At 41.3% G+C, this 21040-nt stretch overlaps 1 protein-coding gene across 2 annotated transcripts in view; it reads left to right on the forward strand.

Annotated features, from left to right (window-relative positions):
• The window catches only part of BCAP29 (B cell receptor associated protein 29), a 77125-nt gene that overhangs the window by 35743 nt on the left and 20342 nt on the right, over positions 1 to 21040 (forward strand). The gene's annotated exons all lie outside the window — the stretch shown is intronic.

Raw genomic sequence — 21040 nt, forward strand, 5'->3', positions numbered from 1 at the left:
GAGAAGCCAGAGACCAAATCAGTCGAATTAGAGCAAACAGGCTTTATTGGAGAGAAAAGCTCAGCCTGGGCGAAGTCCCACGGGTCCACAGTGTCTGGGCCGGGGGACTCGCAACCCAGGCTATAGGGGTGGTGCTTATATGGCCAGAGAACATGTGACTGGGCTGTTTTGAGTCCATATAAGGTAAAGTAGTCATGGATTGGGAGATACAGGTATGTCAGGGTTTCTGGAATGTAGGTGTCTTCCTGGTTCCGGGTGTATTCTTGCCGGCTACAGAGCAGCGGGCCAAGAACCAAGTGGGCACTGAGCCAAATGGGCCGTGAACAAAACAGGCCGGGAGCAAAACGGCCGTGAGTAAAACAAAGAAAAAAACTTGCAAAGCTGCTGACAAGTTACATAGCCAGCTCTGGCCAGCTCTGCAGGTGTGTGTGTGTGTGAGATTCAAGGCCACTTGCTGCTAGTTGTGTCAGCCAGCTCTGGTCAGCCCCACACAGGTGGGGGAGATTCAAGGTCACTTGCTGCTAGGAGCTGGCCTGGCATTGATCTGGCCATACAATTAATAGTACATTAAGTGGTGTGTGTGTGTGTACCCATCATTTTTGTTCTCAGGTGTCAGATATTTTGTGAAAATAAACAATTTATTACCATTTATTGCTAAATTTCTATATTATCACCCCAAATAATAATGTTGTCTGACCAGAAAAAGGAGGTTTGCATGACTACTGGGACTAAATGTGTGTGGTGAACGTTTATCCCATTTGTTTCGGGTTTAGTTGGATGGTTTTCCTTTCTTGTGAGCCTGTTGTCCCTTCACAAGGCCTTAGAGTAAACTAAGTGGTTTACATGTCATCCAGGGTGAATAGCTACGGGAAAGATAGTAACTTAAGACAGAGAGGGAATAAGGACACTTTAGTATAGTTGGTGTGTGTCCTGCAGAAAGACTTGTATAAATCTTTATAGAAAGACCAAAAAATGGTCTCGTCTCTTTGAAAAACTTGGAGTCCAATTGGGTGGGTAGAACATATACACATAAAATGTCTGTACACACACAGACAGACACAATTCATCTCCTCCCTATATATAAAAAGTGAAGTGACAGTACTAAGTATATACTGAGGCTGTTCTGTGGCAGTCGTGGTATATTTAATACTCATGATTTTCTAGAGTGGTGGAGAGGTCAAATTGTCAGTGAAATGGCATTCCTATTGTGAGAGAAGCAAAGCATACAATAGAAACTGATGTGTTAGCCTAGTATATAATAAAAGATGGGGAGTCAGTTGATGAGACCCCGAAGAGACTGGAGGGAATGGATAATTAGAATGCACTAGTTTTCTTTGCTATTTTCTTTTGTTTTTAATCATTTTATTGGGGACTCGTACAATCCTTATCACAATCCATACATACATCCATTGTGTCAAGAACATATGTACATTTGTTTCCATCATCATTCTCAAAACATTTGCCTTCTACTTGAGCCCTTAATATCTGCTGCTCATTTTCCCTCTCCCTCCCCACTCACCCCCAGCCCATGAACCCTTCATCCATATATTATTGTCATATATTACACTGTCTGACATCTCCCCCTGCCCTCTTCTCCGGTGTCCCTCCCCCAGGGAGGAGGCTATATGTAGATTCCTGTAATCTGTTCCCGCTTTCTACTCCACATTCTCTCCACCCTCCAGGCATCTTGAGGAGACATCTGTCCTGGATTCCTTGTGTTTCCAGTTGCTATCTGTACCAATGTACATCGTCTTGTCTAGCCAGATTTTCAAGGTAGTATTGGGATCATGATAGTGGGGGGAGGAAGCATTTAAGAACTAGCGCAAAGTTATATGGTTCATTGTTGCTACCCTGCACCCTGTCTGGTTCATCTCCTCCCCACAACCCCTCAGCAAGGGGTGTCCGGTTGGCTACCCTTGGGCTTTGAGTCTCCACTTTGCACTCACCCACATTTTCAATGATATGATTTTTTTTATTCTTGATACCTGATCCCTTTGACAGCTCGTGGTCACACAGGCTTGTGTGTTTCTTCCATGTGGGCTTTGTTGCTTCTGAGCTATATGGCCACTTGTTTATCTTCGAGCCTTTAAGACCCCAGACGCTTTATCTTTTGATAGCTGGGCACCATCTGCTTTCTTCACCACATTTGCTTACGCACACGTATGGCTTCATTGATCGTATCAGGGAGGTGGGCACCCAATGATACGGTTTTTAGCTCTTTGATGTGTGATAACTGGTCCCTTCTGCACCTTGTGGTCAGACAGGCTCGTTTGCTTCTTCCATGTGGGCTTTGTTCTCAGCTAGATGGCCTCTTGTTTATCTTCAAGCTTTGACGACCCCAGATGCTATCTATATCTTTTGGTAGCCGGGCACTGTCAGCTTTCTTCAACACGTTTGCTTATGCACACATTTTTCTTCAGCAATCATGTCGGGAAGGTATGCATCTTGGAATGCCAATTTATGAGAACAAAGTGTTCTTGCATTGAGTAAGTGCTTGAGTGGAGGCCCAATGTCCATCTGCTGCCTTAATACTAAACCTATAAATATATGCACATAGGTCTGTTTCCCTATACTCTTATAAATATATTTACATATGTACATTCCAATCTTTGGACCTCTATAAATACCCTTTGTCACCTACTTCTTTCCTCTATTTCCTTTTGCTTTCCTCTTGTCCCACTATCATGCTCAGCCTTCATTTGGGTTTCAGTAATTTCTCTCGGTTACCTTGCCCTTGCTGACTCCTTACCAGGTCATTTACACCCTCCTTGCTACTGATTTTGGATCACTTATTTCTCCCCTGTCCTTTGGTTGGTCAGCACCACCTCCCTGCCCCCTCATTGCACTCTCCCATTTCTTTGCTATTTTCTTTGCCATTTTATTCCCTACTTGAATGTGTGTGATCATAAAAGATCTTCATAATAAATAACTTTCATAATGGCTATGTCAGCTTGTCTTGGGTTTATGTTAACTGCCAGTAGAAATATCGAAATTATGCTAAAGTCAAGTAAGTCCACATGGAAGAAGCTTGTGTGATCCAAAGACGACAATAACAAAATCCAAATATGATGAAGGGAAAAGAGCAGAACTTATTGTGAACACCCAATTTGTGGGAGGCTGTGGAAGACAGCGGTGGTCAAAAATCCATTTGCATAGTATCTAGTCTGATTAAGCCTCTGGCAGAACTCTGCTAGCCCCTGACAAGGGACTCAAACAGCTTGCTGTCAGACAGAGATGACTGTAAACTTGATTGTGTTGCATCGAACTTGATACTTGGTCAGTTGACCTCCCTCTTGATCCAACCTGAATTTGTTCTAGACTCAAGTATTTTGCTTGTTCCATGACAAAAATTTCTTCCCTTGTTTTTTAAAGAAGGGTTTTTTTAAATACTGAAGGGTGGTCTTTTTTACTCATTATTTGTATTTTTATCTTTATATTATTATTATTTTACCCTTGCCTTTTTATTTTGTTTTTTTATTGTTTCTGTTGGGTTTCCCAGTTTGTGAAACTTGGAGTCGATTCTGATAACTGATGCAACAGCTTATCGGGGATGTGGGAATGGGAGATAAGGAGGGTAAAGGGATTTGGGGAGCAAACAATAAATGCAGGAAGGGGGAGGGAGCCCTAGAACTGATTGTTGATTATGTATAAACGACCCACTTAGAAAGTGATTTGGCCATGTGGTGGGGTGGCTTGTGGGGACGGACCAGACTTGACCAGTGGTTACCATAGGTGAAGAGGAAAGAGTTGTTGCTAGGGAACTTTGAGTTTATGCCAATGGTGGTTTAATAATTTGGGGGGAAATATAAATTATGGTTGTACAACATGAAAAGTATAATCAGTGACACTGGTTTATACAAGTAAAAGTTGTGGAATTGGAGAATGCTCTGCTGTGTATGTTTTGGCCACAATTGGTGGAAAAAATAATTACATGAATGGCAGTGACTACTAGGAAGAAGAAAATGTTCTGAAGTTGAATATGGTGACAATTGTACAACCTTCTTGATATGATTGAATTATTGAATTGTATGACATGTGGAGGAAGTGCTAATAAAATTGTTATTTTAAAAAAACAAAAAACATGCTAACAAAAACCTGTTGGCAGGATTAGAAAAAATAATAAGCTGAACCACTAGTCTAAACCATATCATATGTTGGGGGTTGTTAGGAGAGAGGTAACAAACTATTAACAGTATTTATCTTTGGCATGTATAAGGAATTGCTTTTTTCTGGAGTTCAAATTGTCTTCTATCATGAATTTGAAAAGGATAAATTTATTAATATATATTTTTAAAACACTTTTTTTGCATAGCCACATAATCTGAGCAGTAGCTTTTTCTTAAAATATCCAATTCAGTGACTCCATTTTTAACAGGTTGTTGTGTTAGGTGCCGTCTGGTCAGCTCCAACTCATAAAAGCCCTGTGTACAACAGGAGGAAGCACTGTTGTTGCTGTTTCTGAGCCCTTTGTTGAAGCCACTGTGTCCGTCTGTCTTATGGAGGATCTTCTTTTTTGCTCACCCTCACTTTCCCAAATTTGATACTTTATATATGGTTTGCCTAGCCATGTCCACTTCTTTTTTTTTTAATGAATCATTTTATTGGGGCTCAAACAACTCTTATCACACTCTATCCATACATCAATTGAGTAAAGCACCCAGCCATGTCCACTTCTAAGAAGCATTCATCTTCTATACTTCTTCCAAGATACATTTGTTCATTTTTCTCGCAGTCTGTGGTATATTTAAATATACTCTGCCAACACCTTAATTCTAAGGTACCAATTCTTCTGCGGTATTCCTTATTCATGGTCCACCTTTCTCATGTATATGAAACAAATGAAAATACCATGACTTGGTCACTGGTGGCGCATTGTGTTACTTATTGAGCTCCTAACCACAAGGTCAGTAGTTCAACCAGCATGGACGTGAGAGAAAGATGAGGCTTTCTACTCCTGTAAAGATTTAGTTGCGGGGGGAGCGGGTAGGGAGGGGAAAATAAAAGAGGACCTGATGCAAAGGGCTTAAGTGTAGAGCAAATGCTCTGAGAATGATTGGGGCAGGGAATGTGTGGATGTGCTTTATACAATTGATGTATGTATATGTATGGATTGTGATAAGAGTTGTATGAGCCCCTAATAAAATGTTTTTTTTTAAAAGATTTAGTTGTAGAAACCTATAGGGAGCTCTACTTTGTCCTCTAGGATTGGTGGTATCCAGTTGCTTACCTGGTGGTTAGCAACCCAACAAGTAACCACTGTGCCACCAGGACTCCTGATCCATCCTAAAGAATTACATATAGTTTTTGAATGTAGACATAAAATAGTAAAGGTGGTATAAATTGCACTGAGCTATGTAAAATGTGCTCTTGTGCAGTGGATTAAGCATTGGGCTACTGTCTAGCCAGAAGGTCATCTGCTGAAACTCTCCAGCCCCTCCTCAGGAGAAAGATGAGGTGGTCTGCTCCCATAAAGATTGGCAGTCTCTGCACGCTAAGGAAGTAGCTCTACTTTGTAGTGTCACAGTGACGACCATCACTGGCAGTTGGTGCGAGCTATAGGAATTGTAATGTAATGTTGGAAAATACATTGAGTAATCTTGAACAGGCCTTTTAATCTTTTTAGGCCACAGTTTTATATGAAATGAGAGAATGAATTGGGTGACTTTTTTTTCTTTTTTTACATTTTATTAGGGGTTCATACAACTCTTATCACAATCCATACATATACATACATCAATTGTATAAAGCACATCCATACATTCCCCGCCCCAATCATTCTCAAAGCATTTGCTCTCCACTTAAGCCCCTTGCATCAGGTCCTCTTTTTTTTCCCCTCCCTCCCCTTTCCCCCCTCCCTCATGTGCCCTTGGTAATTTATACATCGTTATTTTGTCATATCTTGCCCTATCCGGAGTCTCCCTTCCCCCCCTTCTCTGCTGTCCCTCTCCCAGGGAAGAGGTCACATGTGGATCCTTGTAATCAGTTCCCCCTTTCCAACCCACTCACCCTCCACTCTCCCAGCATTGCCCCTCACACCCTTGGTCCTGAAGGTATCATCCACCCTGGATTCCCTGTACCTCCAGCCCTCATATGTACCAGTGTACAGTCTCTGCCCTATCCAGCCCTGCAAGGTAGAATTCGGATCATGGTAGTTGGGGAGAGGAAGCATCCAGGATCTGGGGGAAAGCTGTGTTCTTCATCGATACTACCTCACACCCTAATTAACCCATCTCCTCTCCTAAACCCCTCTATGAGGGGATCTCCATTGGCCAACACTTGGGTCTTGGGTCTCCACTCTGCACTTCCCCCTTCATTTAATGTGGTATATATACATATACATATATATACATATACACATACATACATACACACACTTATATCTTTTTTTTTTTTTTGCATGATGCCTTGTACCTGGTCCCTTGGCACCTCGTGATCGCACTGGCCGGTGTGCTTCTTCCATGTGGGCTTTATTGCTTCTGAGCTAGATGGCCGCTTATTCACCTTCAAGCCTTTAAGACCCCAGACACTATCTCTTTTGATAGCCGGGCACCATCAGCTTTCTTCACCACATTTGCTTATGCACCCATTTGTCTTCAGCGATCCTATCATGGAGGTGTGCAGTCAATGATACGATTTTTTGTTCTTTGATGCCTGGTAACTGATCCCTTCGGGACCACTCGATCACACAGGCTGGTGTGTTCTTCCATGTGGACTTTGTTTCTTCTGAGCTAGATGGCCGCTTGTTTATCTTCAAGCCTTTAAGACCCCAGTCACTATCTCTTTTGATAGCCGGGCACCATCAGCTTTCTTCACCACATTTACTTGTTCACCCACTTTTGCTCCAGCCATTGTGTCTAGAGAGTGAGCATCATAGAGTTCCAATTTAATAAAAGAAGGTATTCATGCATTGAGGGAGTGTTTGAGTAGAGGGAATTGGGTAACTTTTAATGTTTACTCTGTAGCTTCAAATTATGTACTAATGGTTGTGGGTTGTTCGTTTTGTTTTATTAACTTTCTGAATAAGCATTAACAAAACATGGTGAATAAGTAATTGAGTGAAAGTGACTTTCAAGTGTTTTCACAGTTGATTCCTTTAGACCCTTAAAATTATCATTCTTTTTCATTGTCAAAAACTGCTCACAGTGACTACTTCCCTTTACCCCAACTTAAGTTCAGCAGGTGGTTCATTATCCCTCGCATTAGAAGAATGTTTCAGGTTGTCTTACCATTAGGTTAGGACCTGGCATGTTTTACCCATTTGCTAGCTCAAAGGCCAAATGTGTTCTGTTCAATGGGAGCCCAGGTCTTTACATGTCTGTCTCCCTTGGGTGGGACATCCAGGAAAGTGTGGAGGCATCATATGCCTGTAAACGTAACCACTTCTCATTAGTGTTTCAACACATTGTTTTTTTTTTAATTTAGAATACCCACTATAATCATTTTTATGGAATAATAACATTTTGTAAGACAGGAAAAATTATTTCAATATATTATCATATGCTTTTCATTAGTAAAATCCTATATTTGGGAAACCTAAAGAGCTTACCTTTATTTAGACACTATTAGAAGTGCTAAACATTATTGTTTATGTTAGGGATAATTTCATAGTAGCTTCAGAATAAAATTTCTCATAATTTTAAAATTATTTCCCTGAATTCCCTTTTTATTTGGCCATTCTCATAAAGGTGCTAATGTATGGCTCATTCTTCACTATCTGCTAGAAGTCTTTTTTTGGAGCCCATTCTTTATATGAGGATAAGTCAAAAAGTATTGCTAAAAATTAGAAGCCTTTTGGAAACAAAAATATTTAAACATGAGACTTATTTCTTAGAATACCTTATATCTGCTGCTGTATGTTTCTGAAGACAGTATTTCCATATCTCTAACTCTCCCCCCAAATAATTTGTTCGGCATTCATTGATTTAAACCATGTGAAAATGGCAGTTTGGACATCCATGATAAACCCACATTGTATTCCTTTTAAATATTCTTTGAGTTTCTGGGACCAAAAAAAAAAGATCATGAAGTGTCAGGATCAGGGCTGTAGGGGTTTTGAGGTAAGGTTTCCTAATTTAAATTCTCATAGGACACCTCTTACCACCCTAAAAAAGAAAAAAGAATTTTTTTCAAAAAAAGCAAATACATTATCATGATGGAAAAATTTACTTACTACAACTTTCCTGGCCTTTTTCTCACCAGTTTTCAATTTTCTTCCTAATAAGCCTTGATGACCATTCTGTAACTTTCAAGATAATCTGTCAGGATTACCTCTTTGGACTCCTATAACCTTCTGAGCCATTCTTGTGATTGAATTTTTTTTTTTAAGAAACCCTTAGGAGAGCAAAATAAGCGTATTACTGAAAGAACTTATAGGCAGCCAGCCAGCAGTCATAGAGTCATGTTTAAATGCTTTTGTTTAGAATAAACCCATGAACTGGGACCCTAGACTGCAAACTAAAAACCTCAAGTTCACTGCCATCAAGTCCATGCCAACTCATAGACCCTGTAGGACAGGATAAAACTTCCCCGTGGGTTTCTGAGACTTTAACTTCGCAGAAATAGAAAGCCTCATCTTTTTCCCAAGGACCAGTAGGTCATTTCAGTCTCTAAACCTTGCAGATAGCAGTCAAATGCCTAGCTGCTATATCACCGGGAAGCCTAGAGCAAGACTTTTTGACTTAACCTTGTATATGGTGCTAAAAAGGAATCTTTATGTTCTTTTGTGCACTTTATTTCACTGTATAGCCATATTACTTTTAACCCTACTTAAGAATAAGAGAATTAGAAGATTTAGTGAGTTTTTGTGTTACTAACTTCCTGAATAAACATTGTACATACATGAAGGATTGAAAGATGTGTCCACATAGAAGAAGCACACCAGCTTGTGTGATCACGAGGTGTCGAAGGGATGAGGTATCAGGCTTCAAAGAACAAAAAATCTTATCATTGTAAATGAGGGTTAGTGGGGACCCAAAGCCCATTTGTAGGCAGCTGGACATCCCCTTACAGAAGGGTCACGGGGAGGAGACCCAGTCAGGGTGCAGGATAGTACCAATGAAACATACAACTTTCTTCTAGTTCTTAAATGCTTCCCTCCCCCACTATCATGATCCCAATTCTACATGACAAATTCAGGTAGACCAGAGGATGGAGACCAGTACAGATAGGAACTGGAATCACAGGGAATCCAAGGCAAATGATCCCTTCAGGACCAGTGGTAAGAGTGGTGATACCGGGAAGGTGGGATAGAAAGGGGAAACCAATTACAAGGATTTTTACATATAACCTCCTCCCTGGGGGATGGACAACAGAAAAGTGGGTGAAGGGAGACCTTGGACAGTGTAAGACGTGACAAAATAATTTATAAATTATCAAGGGTTCATGAGGGGAGGGGACAATGAGCTGATACCAAGGGCTCAAGTAGAAAGCAAATGTTTTGAGAATGATAAGGGTAACAAATATACAAATGTGCTTGACATGGATGAATGGATGAATTGTGATAATAGTTGTATGAGCCTCCAGTAAAATGATTAAAAAAAAAAGAAAGATGTGTAAAAATTTAATGGAAAAGAAAACTCAAAAAACAACTACCTGATTTAATGCATTATTCTTATATAGACCATTAAAACCTAAAACTTTGAGTTGGAAGGAATCCAATAGCACTGAAATACTTTCAGTTTAATGATTAAAGAACTTGAACAGTTGAACTCGAATTATTATGATTTAGCATAGAGGCAGAAGAACCAAGTCTAAAACTCAGTTCTCCTAACTGATAATATTAATTTTAAATACATCTGCCCATAACAAAAATATTTTATTATGTACTGGAAGAGATTAAAAAAATGTATAAAGCAGAGTCCCCGCCCTTCCCAAGGTGAAAGAGATAAAACATAAATGTAAAATAAGCACATGTATGATGAGTGATGATTAGTTACCAGAAGTAGATCGTTAGGCCTTTCCTCCTAGTCTTAGTCTGGAAGTTCCATGGAAAACAGTGCACCAGTGGTTTCCTACTGGCATTTAAAATACCAGTGACATAGCAACTGTATCATGTCAACACACAAATCTCTAAAGCATTGAAATCTGACAGACTGGCACTGCACCAGGGAAAGATTTCATTCTATTAAGGTTGCCATGAGTGGATGCTGGATAAAAACTCAGGAGAAAATAAAAACAATATAATACGGTCATGGGTAGGAACATACACTTCTGAATGGTTCTAACGCTTGCTTTTATTCCATTTTATCTATCTCTATGTAATAATCTTCCCCCCAAACCCAGTGCTACAAGCAAAACCCAACTTTTATTCTGTCACACCATTTTGAAGATCCATAATTCCGAATCAGAGTTTGGATTTTTATTGGGCCTCTCAGGCAATTTGTTCACACACCAGAGCTAGAAGAGCCTTGCTCTAGTTGATGAATTCAGAAACAAGGCACAAGAAATCTACAAGTACATGCCCCTGACCCAGATTGTCTGCTTTTCAAATTTGTGGTATGTTGCAAGACATGAATTTTCTGAGTATATATAAGGGTCCTTGCAAAAGGTCTGTAGAAAATGGAATAAAAGATGATGGGTTTTTTTTAACAAACTTTAGCAGCTCCTTCAGATATTATGTACATGAGATGAGAGTTTTTAAATATTTGTGGAAAAATTCTATTATTTTTTAATTACATTGTCTCAAACATACTGAAACACCTTTATTGCTTTCTTATTTTGGTATAATTATGTTAGTTACAAATTTGATGCCTACCACAAACTGGTGTTCTTCTCTGGAGAGTTAGAATTAATTTACTGGAATGATTTGTAGTACACATTTTTGTATGTATGAATAACCATTATGTAAACAGAATTGTGAGGGTCCAGGTATTCTCCACTCATGAAACACATTATGCATTTCATGCTATGACTTCATCACCCTTAACAGGGAGCAAGAAAAAGAAAAATACATAAATAATAATAAAACACACAAATGCGCAAGTATTTCTTTTTTAGAGGCAGAGTATAATGTTAAAGTGCACTCTACAGTGACATTTTATGCTTTCGTCACATTGGAAGCTAGAAGTTGGCTTTAAAAGTTCACTGGAAAGCACAGTTTTTTAAAGCATTTTATTGAGGGCTGATACAGTTCTTATAACAATGTATACATCAATTGTATTAAACACATTTGTTCACATATTGCCTTCATCATTTTCAAAGCATTTTCTTTCTACTGGAGCTCTTGGTATCAGCTCCTCTTTTTTCCCTCCCTCCGTCACCCACCTTTCCACCCTGGTGAACCCTTGATAAATTACAAATAATTGTTATTTTCAAATCTTACACTGTCTGCTATCGCCCTTTACCACATTTCTGTTGTTTGTCCCCCTCGGGACGGGGGAGGAGGGTGGTACATTGATCATTGCGATTGGTTCATCCCTTCTCCCACCTTTGCCTACTCTCATGGTATCACTTCTTCCATCACCGTTCTTGAGGGGCTCATCCAGGATTCCATGTGTCCAGAGCTCTTAATCTGTACCCGTGCCCGTGCTCGGGGCTAGCCAGATTTGTAAGGTAGAACTGGGATCATGATAGTCAGGAGGGAGAGGTGGGGGGGGGGATAATCAAAGAACTTCGAGGAATGTGTGTTTTGCCTGTGCTATATCACACCTGGCTGACTCATTCCTTCCTGTGACCCTTCTGTAAGGGGATGTCCAGTTTTCTACAGATGGGTCTTGGGTCTTCACTTCAACCCTCCTCATTTGCATCAATATGATTGTTCGTTTGGGATCTTCTGATACCTGATCCCGTCAACACTTCATGATCACACGGGCTGGTGTGCTTCTTCCATGTGGGCTTTGTGTCTTCCTTGCTAGATGTCCACTTGTTTAACTTCAGTCCTTTAAGACCCTGGATGGTATATCTTGTAATAGCTATATCTTGTAGTAGCCAGGTACCATGAGCTTTCTTCACCACATTAGCTTATATACCCATTTTGTCTTCAGCGATCATGTTGGGCAGGTGAGCATCACAGGATGCCAAGTTATTAAAACAGAGTTCTTGTGTTGAGGGAGAACTTGAGTAAAGGTCCAATGTCCATCTGATACCTTAATTTATAAATATATGTACATAGACCTATATCCTTATCTTATATATTAATATATTTACATATATACATGCCTATATTTATACCTCTATATATGTCTTTTGCATCCTAATTCTTTCCTCTATTTCCTTTTACTTTCCTCCTGTCCCACTATCCTTAGGCTCTCAGTCATAACTCTCATCTACATTGCACTTGATTGAAACCCACCAGGCATTCTGCACCCTACTCACCATCAATTTTAGATCTGTTCTTGTTCCCTTGTCCCCGAGTTTGTTGACTCCCCAGTCCTCCTCCTCCTGCTCCCATTTCCCCCCAGAGCCATGGGTCCCATTGTTTTCTCCTCAGGATTGTTTATCTTGCCTATCATATAGACAGACCTAGCAAAAGAGAGAGAGAGAGAAACCTATAAGTATTTCCAGGCCTGTCTACTGACCCTTATGAATGCTTTCTGATCAGGTCTGATGAGTTGTCAATCCTGCCCCCCGAGTCTGAAGTCTATTTTCAGGATTCCTCAGGAGTCACCCTGCTTTGCTCCCCTTGCTGCTCTGTTGCACTCCCTTCATGTTTTGCCCCAGTGAGGGGGGGAGGGTCCAAACCAGGCACTATTCTCGCACTGTCTCTCCAGTGCAGTCCCCAAAGCACCGTGGGTCAGTGAGGGGATGCCGTGTCTCGTAGTGGGGCCAGCCCAACAGTCCTCTCGGTCCATTGGCTAGTCCAAGCAGGAATGCCATCCTGTCCTTGAGACTTGGTCGGCCAAGATGTGGTTCATGTTCTTCCTCTTTCTCTCCCCAACCACCCCCTCTTTCATTCTCTTCCTCTTTCCTCTGTCTTAGTTTGCGCCCATGTGATCTGAGCAGACCCGCCACTCTCCCCTGGCTGTATCTTCCGTGCTGTCCTCTGTAGTGCAGTCTTCTGGGGAGAAGGTTCACATAGCTGGGGTTTGGGTCAACCCTGCAGACCTCTGTGGTAGTTTGCTGCTTCATTCTGTTATGTTACCCTCAGGCTTGGAATAAAAGGTTGAGGTTTGGTCCTGCTCTCCCTTTCCTGTGGCGTTATAAACAGTACCCTCCCTGTGGGTGGGTTAATACCTGTTCCCTGACTGCCTGAATCCCCTCGCCCCCCTTTTTTATCTTTTCCCTTCTCTTTCAATTGACTGCCATATGCATCCCTGGATTGGGTCTGACCCCTGCCAGAGTGCCTGGACACACCTGGAAATGTATGCATTTAGTGACTTTTCCCTTATGCCCTTTGTGCTTTTTAAGCTTATCTCAGTGGACTCGTGTTCACTTGTCTGGAAAGCACAATTTTGTAGAGGTATGGAAAGAGCTGCACAGTAAATTATCAACCCTTTTGAATGGAGTTAAAAAGCTGTGAGTCAGAATTGACTCCATGGCAATGAATTTGGTTTAAGCTTTAATTTAAAATGGAATGTCTATTCAGACCATTTAACAAAGACCATCAAACCAACAGCAAACCCACTAGTATCAATTTGACTCCAACCCTATAGGTTTCTAAAGCTGTAAATCTTGACGGGAGTAAATGGCCTTATTTCTTTTGGAGAGCAGTTGGTGGGTTTGAACTGCTGACCTTGCAGTTGGCAGTCCAATGCTAATGGGCAGTGACACCAGGGCACCTTAGCAGTATCTACATTAACAACTAACTATAGTCCTATGAATATTTTTAGGTTGCAAATGAATCCCTGTACTTATATGGCAGTATTTGACATGCTATTTGGAAATTAAAATACTAGTAATTCATACTATTCAAATAAAGCCTATAAAATTAAGCACCATCTCGATATAACACTGCAATATTTATTATTCAGATATTTATTCATCAAAGAGAAAGCATTTGCAGGAGACTTACAGAGATGGAGCAAGTAAAAAAATAAATTGGGTGGTGCAAGTGGCGATACCAGGAGGGTTGGGTAGAAAGGGGGAACCAATTACAAGGATCTACATATAACCTCCTCCCTGGGGGACAGACAACAGAAAAGGGGGTGAAGGGAGATGTCAGACAGTGCAAGATACAACAAAATAATTTATAAACTATCAAGTGTTCATGAGGGATAGGGGAACTGGGAGGGAGGGGAAAAATGAGCTGATGCCGGGGCTTAAGTGGACAGCAAATGTTTTGAGAATGATGAGGGCAATGAATGTGCAAATGTGCTTTACACAATTGATGTATGTATGGATTGTGATAAGAGTTGTATGAGCCCCTAATAAAATGATTTTTAAAATAATAAAATAAATTGGTGGTTCACCTCTCAGGACCAGCAGTGAGAGTGGCGACACCGGGAGGGAAGGGGGTGTAGAAAGGGGGAACCGATCTCGGGGATCTACATGTAACCTCCTCTCTGGGGGGTGGGCAACAGGAAAGTGGGTGAGGGGAGACACCGGGCAATGTAAGATAGGATATAGTATTAATTTATAAGTTATTAAGGGTTCATGAGGGAAGGAAGGAGGGGGAGGGAAAAGAAAATTAGCTGATTCCAGGAACCCAAGTGGAAGGCGAATTCTGAGAATGGTGAGGGCAACGAATGTATAAGGGTACTTTACTCAATTGATGTATGTATGGATTGTGATAAGAGTTGTATGAGCCCCAATAAAATGATTTATTAAAAAATAAATTGGTGGTTCAGTATCTCTGCAGACATCATTTGTAGATAAAAACAGTAACCTGACTATTCTCTACAAAATCCTTGAGAAATTATGAATTTGAAGGCTTTGACTCTGTTTATCTTTATAAGACTGAGACTTTGAGAACATTTTTTTAGGAGTATACACTGAAAAGAAAAACCTGAAATGCCCCAGGATGAATTCTTTACAGAAACATCAAAAGGAGTGCTCTGGGAAACCTGTGGCCGACTCAGTCTTTAAAATATTTAAATCAGTGTGATTGATGTGTGTAAGAAGTTCATTTGTAGAACAAGATCATGTGGCTTCTAGTGATCTCATCTATGAACTCACTTTGCTTTACTGAGTGAAGGTGCTGGATTGAGATTTTGGAAGTAGACCTTGGGCAAGTCTTTAGGCTTCAATCCCTCATCTAAATGGGAGAAGGCATTTGGACCCTGGTGAACTTGAAAGAATGCTGACCATGGGGTCGCAGAACCTGGGTTTGTGTCTCTGCCCCACTGTTCAGCAATGATTTGGTCGTGGACAGATTACCTTACCTTTTGGCCTTCAGTTCCTCCTGCAGGCAGTGAGACAATTGACACCGGACGACGCTTCGGTAGCATTGCAGCCGCAGCCTTGCTTGAGCTTTCAAAGGTAATAGAGTAGGAGGTACTTATGAACAAAGAACTGTTTGTAGTCATCAATGAAAATGCAGTTTTTGTTCTAGAAGTTTATTTTTTAAAAGACTCTTGAGAAGAGCAGAGCACCTGAGAAGTGCACAGCTAAGGCGGTTGGAGGAGGGCGGCGTTTGTGAGGAGACGAACGTGGGAAGCAGGTGCTGCTGCTCAGCCGGGCTTCCGCCCTTCTGCCCGGGCTACCTCGCTGAGGTCCCAACTTCTCTTCAGAAGGAGCCTGGTGATGGGTTTGTTCATTTTCTCCCTTCCCATCTGCTTAACCTGCTTCTTTACTGATGACAAGAGACTGCTGTGAAATGTCAATTTTATTGGAATTGATTTTCTTTTTTAATCACCAAAAGTGGTTTTCCTGGAAAACTTTCACTTCTTTGCCCTCTACAATGCAGCAGTAGTATAATCCTGTCTTACTGAATGATGGACTCCTCACCACTCTTTGTGGGATCGGTTCCTGAGATTGAGGTTCCGCAGAGGGTCGCATGATCTTGGCTGGCTGAGTGTGAAAAGGGCTTTAGCGATGTGGAGTCCTGGTTCAGTTTGACTTTGGGATTTTCCCTCGTACCTGCCACATGGAAGGCATTGGTGTGCTGCACGTGCTGAGGGAATACCAAGGGACCCACCGTTACTAAGGATGTATGCTCACAAAAGTAGCTAAGTCCTCTGAGAACAAAAATAAAAGGCAGGTGGTGGTGATGAAAGCCAAAATAAAGTTCAAACACAACGGGTTCGGATAGCACAGAGGAAAGAGAAATTGCTTCTGGCTGGCAGAGCGAGGGAAAATTTCACGGTGGAAATAGGACCTGAGCTGAGTCTCAGGACTGAGAGAGATTCCAGAAGACGGATGTGTCGGTGTGTTCGTCTTAGCCTTGGGAACATACTCAGACCAAGAATGGAAAGCCATTTGTGGCTAAGCTTCCGGCTTCCGGCTGGGTAGAATGGCAGGCCAGGACGAGAGCTGAAGGTAGGAAATGGGGAACGTAATAGTAATGGTGCAAGGAAGAAGAAAATGTTCTAAAGTAGTTGGTGGTGGTGATAGCACAAGTCTTTTTTATTTTTAATAATTTTATTAGGGACTCATATAACTCTTATCACAATCCATACATCAATTGTGTAAAGCACATTTGTACATTCATTGCCCTCATCGTTCTCAAAATATTTGCTCTACACTTAAACCCCTGGCATCAGCTCCTCATTTTTCCCCTCATTCCCCATGCCACCCTCCCTCATGAACCCTTGATAATTTATAAATTATTATTTTGTCATATCTTACACTGTCCGATGTTTCCCTTCACCACTTTTCTGTTGTCCAACCCCCAGGGAGGAGGTTATATGTAGATTCCTGTAATCAGTTCCCCCTTTTCAACACACCCTCCCTCCACCCTTCCGGGATCACCACTCTCACCACTGGTCCTGAAGGGATCATCCGCCCTGGATTCCCTGTGTTTCCAGTTCCTATCTGTACCAATGTACATCCTCCGGCCCAGCCAGATTTATAAGGTAGAATTGGGATCATGATAGTGGGGGTGGGGGGTGGGGGTGGGGGTGGAGAAACATTTAGGAACTAATGGAAAGTTGCATGTTTCATCTTTGCTACACTATACCCTAACTGGCTTGTCTCCTCCCTGCGACCCTTCCATAAGGGGATGTCCAATTGACAACAGATGGGCTTTGAATCTCCACTCCGCACTCCCTCTCATTCACAATTATGTGATTTTTTTTGTTCTGATGATGCCTGATAGCTGATCCCTTTGACACCTCGTGATCACACAGGCTCTTGTGCTTCTTCCATGTGGGCATTGTTGCTTATTAGCTAGATGACCACTTGTTTACCTTCAAGCCTTTAAGACCCCAGGCGCTATATCTTTTGATAGCTGGACACCATCAGCTTTCTTCACCACATTTGCTTATGTATTCATTTGTCTTCAGTGATTTTATCAGGGAGGTGAGCACACAATGATATGATTTTTTGTTCTTTGATGCCTAATAACTGATCCCTTCGACACCTTGTGATCATGCTGGCCGGTAGCACGAGTCTTTTTAATATGTTTAAACCATTAAACTTTGGAATATGTGAATTCTAGGTCAATAAAAGTTCAGGTTTTTTTCCAAGTTGAGGCAAGATGTGGGGGTCCATGTGTATTATATAGAAGTTCTTAATTTATTCTAAGGTAAGTACAAAGCTAGCGGCAATGAAAGAGCCAGAAGTAGCCCTTTGTCAAGTAGTTTTTTGACAGGGAAGTAGATTTCAAAGGAGAAAATAAAATGACCTTCAGATGTTTGAATCTCTTTATTTAAGAATTAGCAAAAAAATCATTGCCATCGAGTCGATTCTGACTTTTGCAGATAAAATACTTGGCAAACTTTATGCATTGAGAAAGAGCAAGAACCTCTCTAATGAGTGGTAAAGCATGCAGTGAAGCTGCTCATTACTAATTAAATCTGGGGGTTGATTTACAAAACCAAGGTGTAATACCACTGTGCTTTCCTGGGTATCTCTTGGGATTATATTAATCTGCCTCAGAGTGTTTGTATTGTCCAGCGTGTAGATGAACACCACTGAGCTGAGTTGGTTTTTGTGAAACTGAAGTATGAGTTTCTGCTTTTAGAAGTTGCCTGATGGGATTTCCATGTGAAAATCCAAGTGGGGTCTCAAATTGACATTGCCAAAATTGAACTTAATGTCTTCTACTCTGAGCCCTTTGAAATGAAGAGGAAGCAGTCCGTCAGAGACATGAACTGTGGAAAATTAAAGGAGAACAATACTTGTCCACCTGAAGCTAAATTTCATGGAGCATTCCCAAGCTGTATAGCCTGTGTTTGTTTTCTGTGAGAACGTTGATAGAGCTATAACGAAGGAAATTTTTTTAGGAAGTTTCTTCAAAGCCCTCGCCTGTTTAGTTTCCCCTGTCTGGTGTGTGCTGGTTCCATTGCTCACATGAGTAAATGCTACAGTCTCACAGAGACTGGTGATGAAGTTTGCATGTGCTGTTTTAGGGAAGACACAGCAAATGATGTCCTTTGAGCCAAATCCAGCCTGCTGCCTTGTTTATTAAATAGAACAGCCACACCCATTCTTTTTCGTGGTTTTTATGGTGGCCAAGTAATTGTGACAAAACCAGTATGACCCGCAAAGATGGGGATATTTCTTATTTGCTCTCTACAAAAATGGTTTACCAAACCCTGTTTTAGAGTTTTCAGATAAATATACCATTTTCAATATAAATGAAGTGATAATGAAAAGCTTTATGTCTCCTGCTGGCTAATACTAAGTTAATATCCTTTCTGTGCACTTAATGTTTGTTGAATACAGTAATCAGATAATTTAAGGAGTTATTTATGCTTGTGTGCTACATTTCTAGTTCTTTGTGTATAGCCAGACTAAATTGATTCCTTCAGCGCTTCATCTGACCAAAACCAAACTCACTGCCATCGAGTTGCTTCTAACTCAGAACAGAGTAGAACTGCCCCTGTGAGTTTCTCAGACTAGCTCCTTAAGAGGAATACAAAGTCTCTGTTTTCTCCGTGAACCTTTGGACTGTGGTTAGCAGCCCAAGGGGTAAACCCGCTAGAACTCTAGATTCCATGTTTCGTTTCTAAGAGCACACGGATTTGCTTTGTGTCACATACCTTTTCAAAGCCATTTGTTTATAGTTTATATAATCTGTGTTTGTACAGTGCTATGCTTAGAAAGTATATCCTGATTTTTAAGCCCCAAGCTAAAATATTACTTTAGTTTATAATTATTTGTTACTTTGTGATAGAGCCATATTGTTTTTTAAATAGATCGCTTACCAACCTTTGGTTAATGAACAAAGCCTTCATTTGGCTATTGTTTCTTTCACCAACAGTGTATACAATAGAGTTCATTTATTTATTAAATTAGAAAATCTGTTTGTCCAACCCCTGAGATTAAGTGTCATAATCTGTAGAGATGTCCAAATTCCTGAGTCCCTGTGTTTGGACAAAGCAAAGCATTTTGCCCGTGGGCCTCATTCCAGCATCCCAGAAAGTGTGCGCCAACTAGGCTTAGGTCTCTAAGTAAAGAAATTGAGACACACCAAAGAAATACTTAACTTCCCCCTCTGTCCTTAACATAAGAAAGTTAGAGCTAGGTTTTACTTTATTCATTTATTTTGCTCTGTGGTCTAGTTATTTGTGCATCTTTATTCGATTCCAAAAACATCTGGCTCCTCCCTGCAGGATATGCAGTCTGCTATAACAACTCCTCGCCCACTCCCTTCTCTTTCGTTTGGCCTTCTCAAATCACTGCTGGGTGGCTTCTCAGAACTACAGAACTGATCTGACCTCTGTACTATTGAAAACTCTACTGACTCCAGTAAAGAGGTCTCTTCAACTGCAAACCTAGTTTTCTGTGATCTAACCCCTGACGTCATTGCTAGTCTTTTCCTTGACTTTTCGCCAATGGTCGTGTAATGGGTTACTTGTTATGCTCCCAAGTGCAGTCAGCAGTTGAAAATCACCAGCCACTCTGTGAGAGAGGGGGAGATGGGGCGTTCTACTCACATGCAGTTACAGTCTTGGGAACCCATAAAGGCAGATCTGCCCCGTCCGAAAGATTTGTTATGAGTCAGAGTTGACTCAGTGGCAGTGAGTGCAACTTGGTTTTCTTCATTTACAGTGTTCACAAATCAAGACCAAGTGTTCACAAATCAAGACCGAGCTGATTCCAACATCGCCTTGTATGACAGGGTAATTACTGCTCTTATGGTTTCTGAGGCTTATATCTTTTTTTAAAATAATTTTATGGGGGGCTGGTACAACTCTTATCACAATCAATACATACATCCTTTGTATAAAGCACATTTTTACATTTGTTACCCTCATTATTCTCAAAACATTTGCTTTCTACTTGAACCCTTGATATCAGTTCCTCACCCTGCCACCCCTCCCTCATGAACCCTTCATAATTTATAAATTATTATTTTGTCATATCTCACACTTTCCGACATCTCCCTTCACCAACTTTTCTGCTTTCTGTCCCCCAGGGAGGAGGTTATATGGCGATCCTTGGAATTGGTTCACCCCTTTCTACCCCACCTTCCCTCCACCCTCCTGGAAGTCTGTATGTCTTTTATAGGAGCAGACAGCCTCATCTTTCTCTGGTGGTATGGCTGGTGGCTTTGTACCACTAATCTTATGGTTAGCAGTTGAGTTGGAGAAAAGTCAGGGAAAGGGCAAGAAATGACTAGAGAGGCTAGACCACAGAAAGGAAATGAGCTACGGCCTCCACGCCATTCCTGCAGTAAGTATATGTGCAGGAGCATATTTATCTACGTGTCTCATACACAACACACACCCTCACTGACTGACTTGGTGAAGGTCCTTGCCCCCTTCCTCAGCTTGCCTGCAGTCAATGCCCAGATGGAGGTGGCACAAGAGGATCCTGCAGCCCACAGGATACTGCTGTGGGGCAGTGCCTTCTAACTTTCTCTGGGTCACAGTGTTCTTCTGCCCTCTTGTTCCCTATATCCTATGTTCTCCGTTGTCCTGGGATTACCCACCTCTTCTCCTGCATGCATCTTCAGATCCTGTGCCCCTCGGGGGTCCCTCTCCTTGAAACCCTTTCCCCGTCAGAGGTATGTTTCCTGAAGCTTGAACCATCTCTCTCATAGACAGCTGATTCACTT

This window comes from Tenrec ecaudatus, chromosome 9 (genome assembly GCF_050624435.1).
Source record: "Tenrec ecaudatus isolate mTenEca1 chromosome 9, mTenEca1.hap1, whole genome shotgun sequence".
Lineage (NCBI taxonomy): Eukaryota > Metazoa > Chordata > Mammalia > Afrosoricida > Tenrecidae > Tenrec > Tenrec ecaudatus.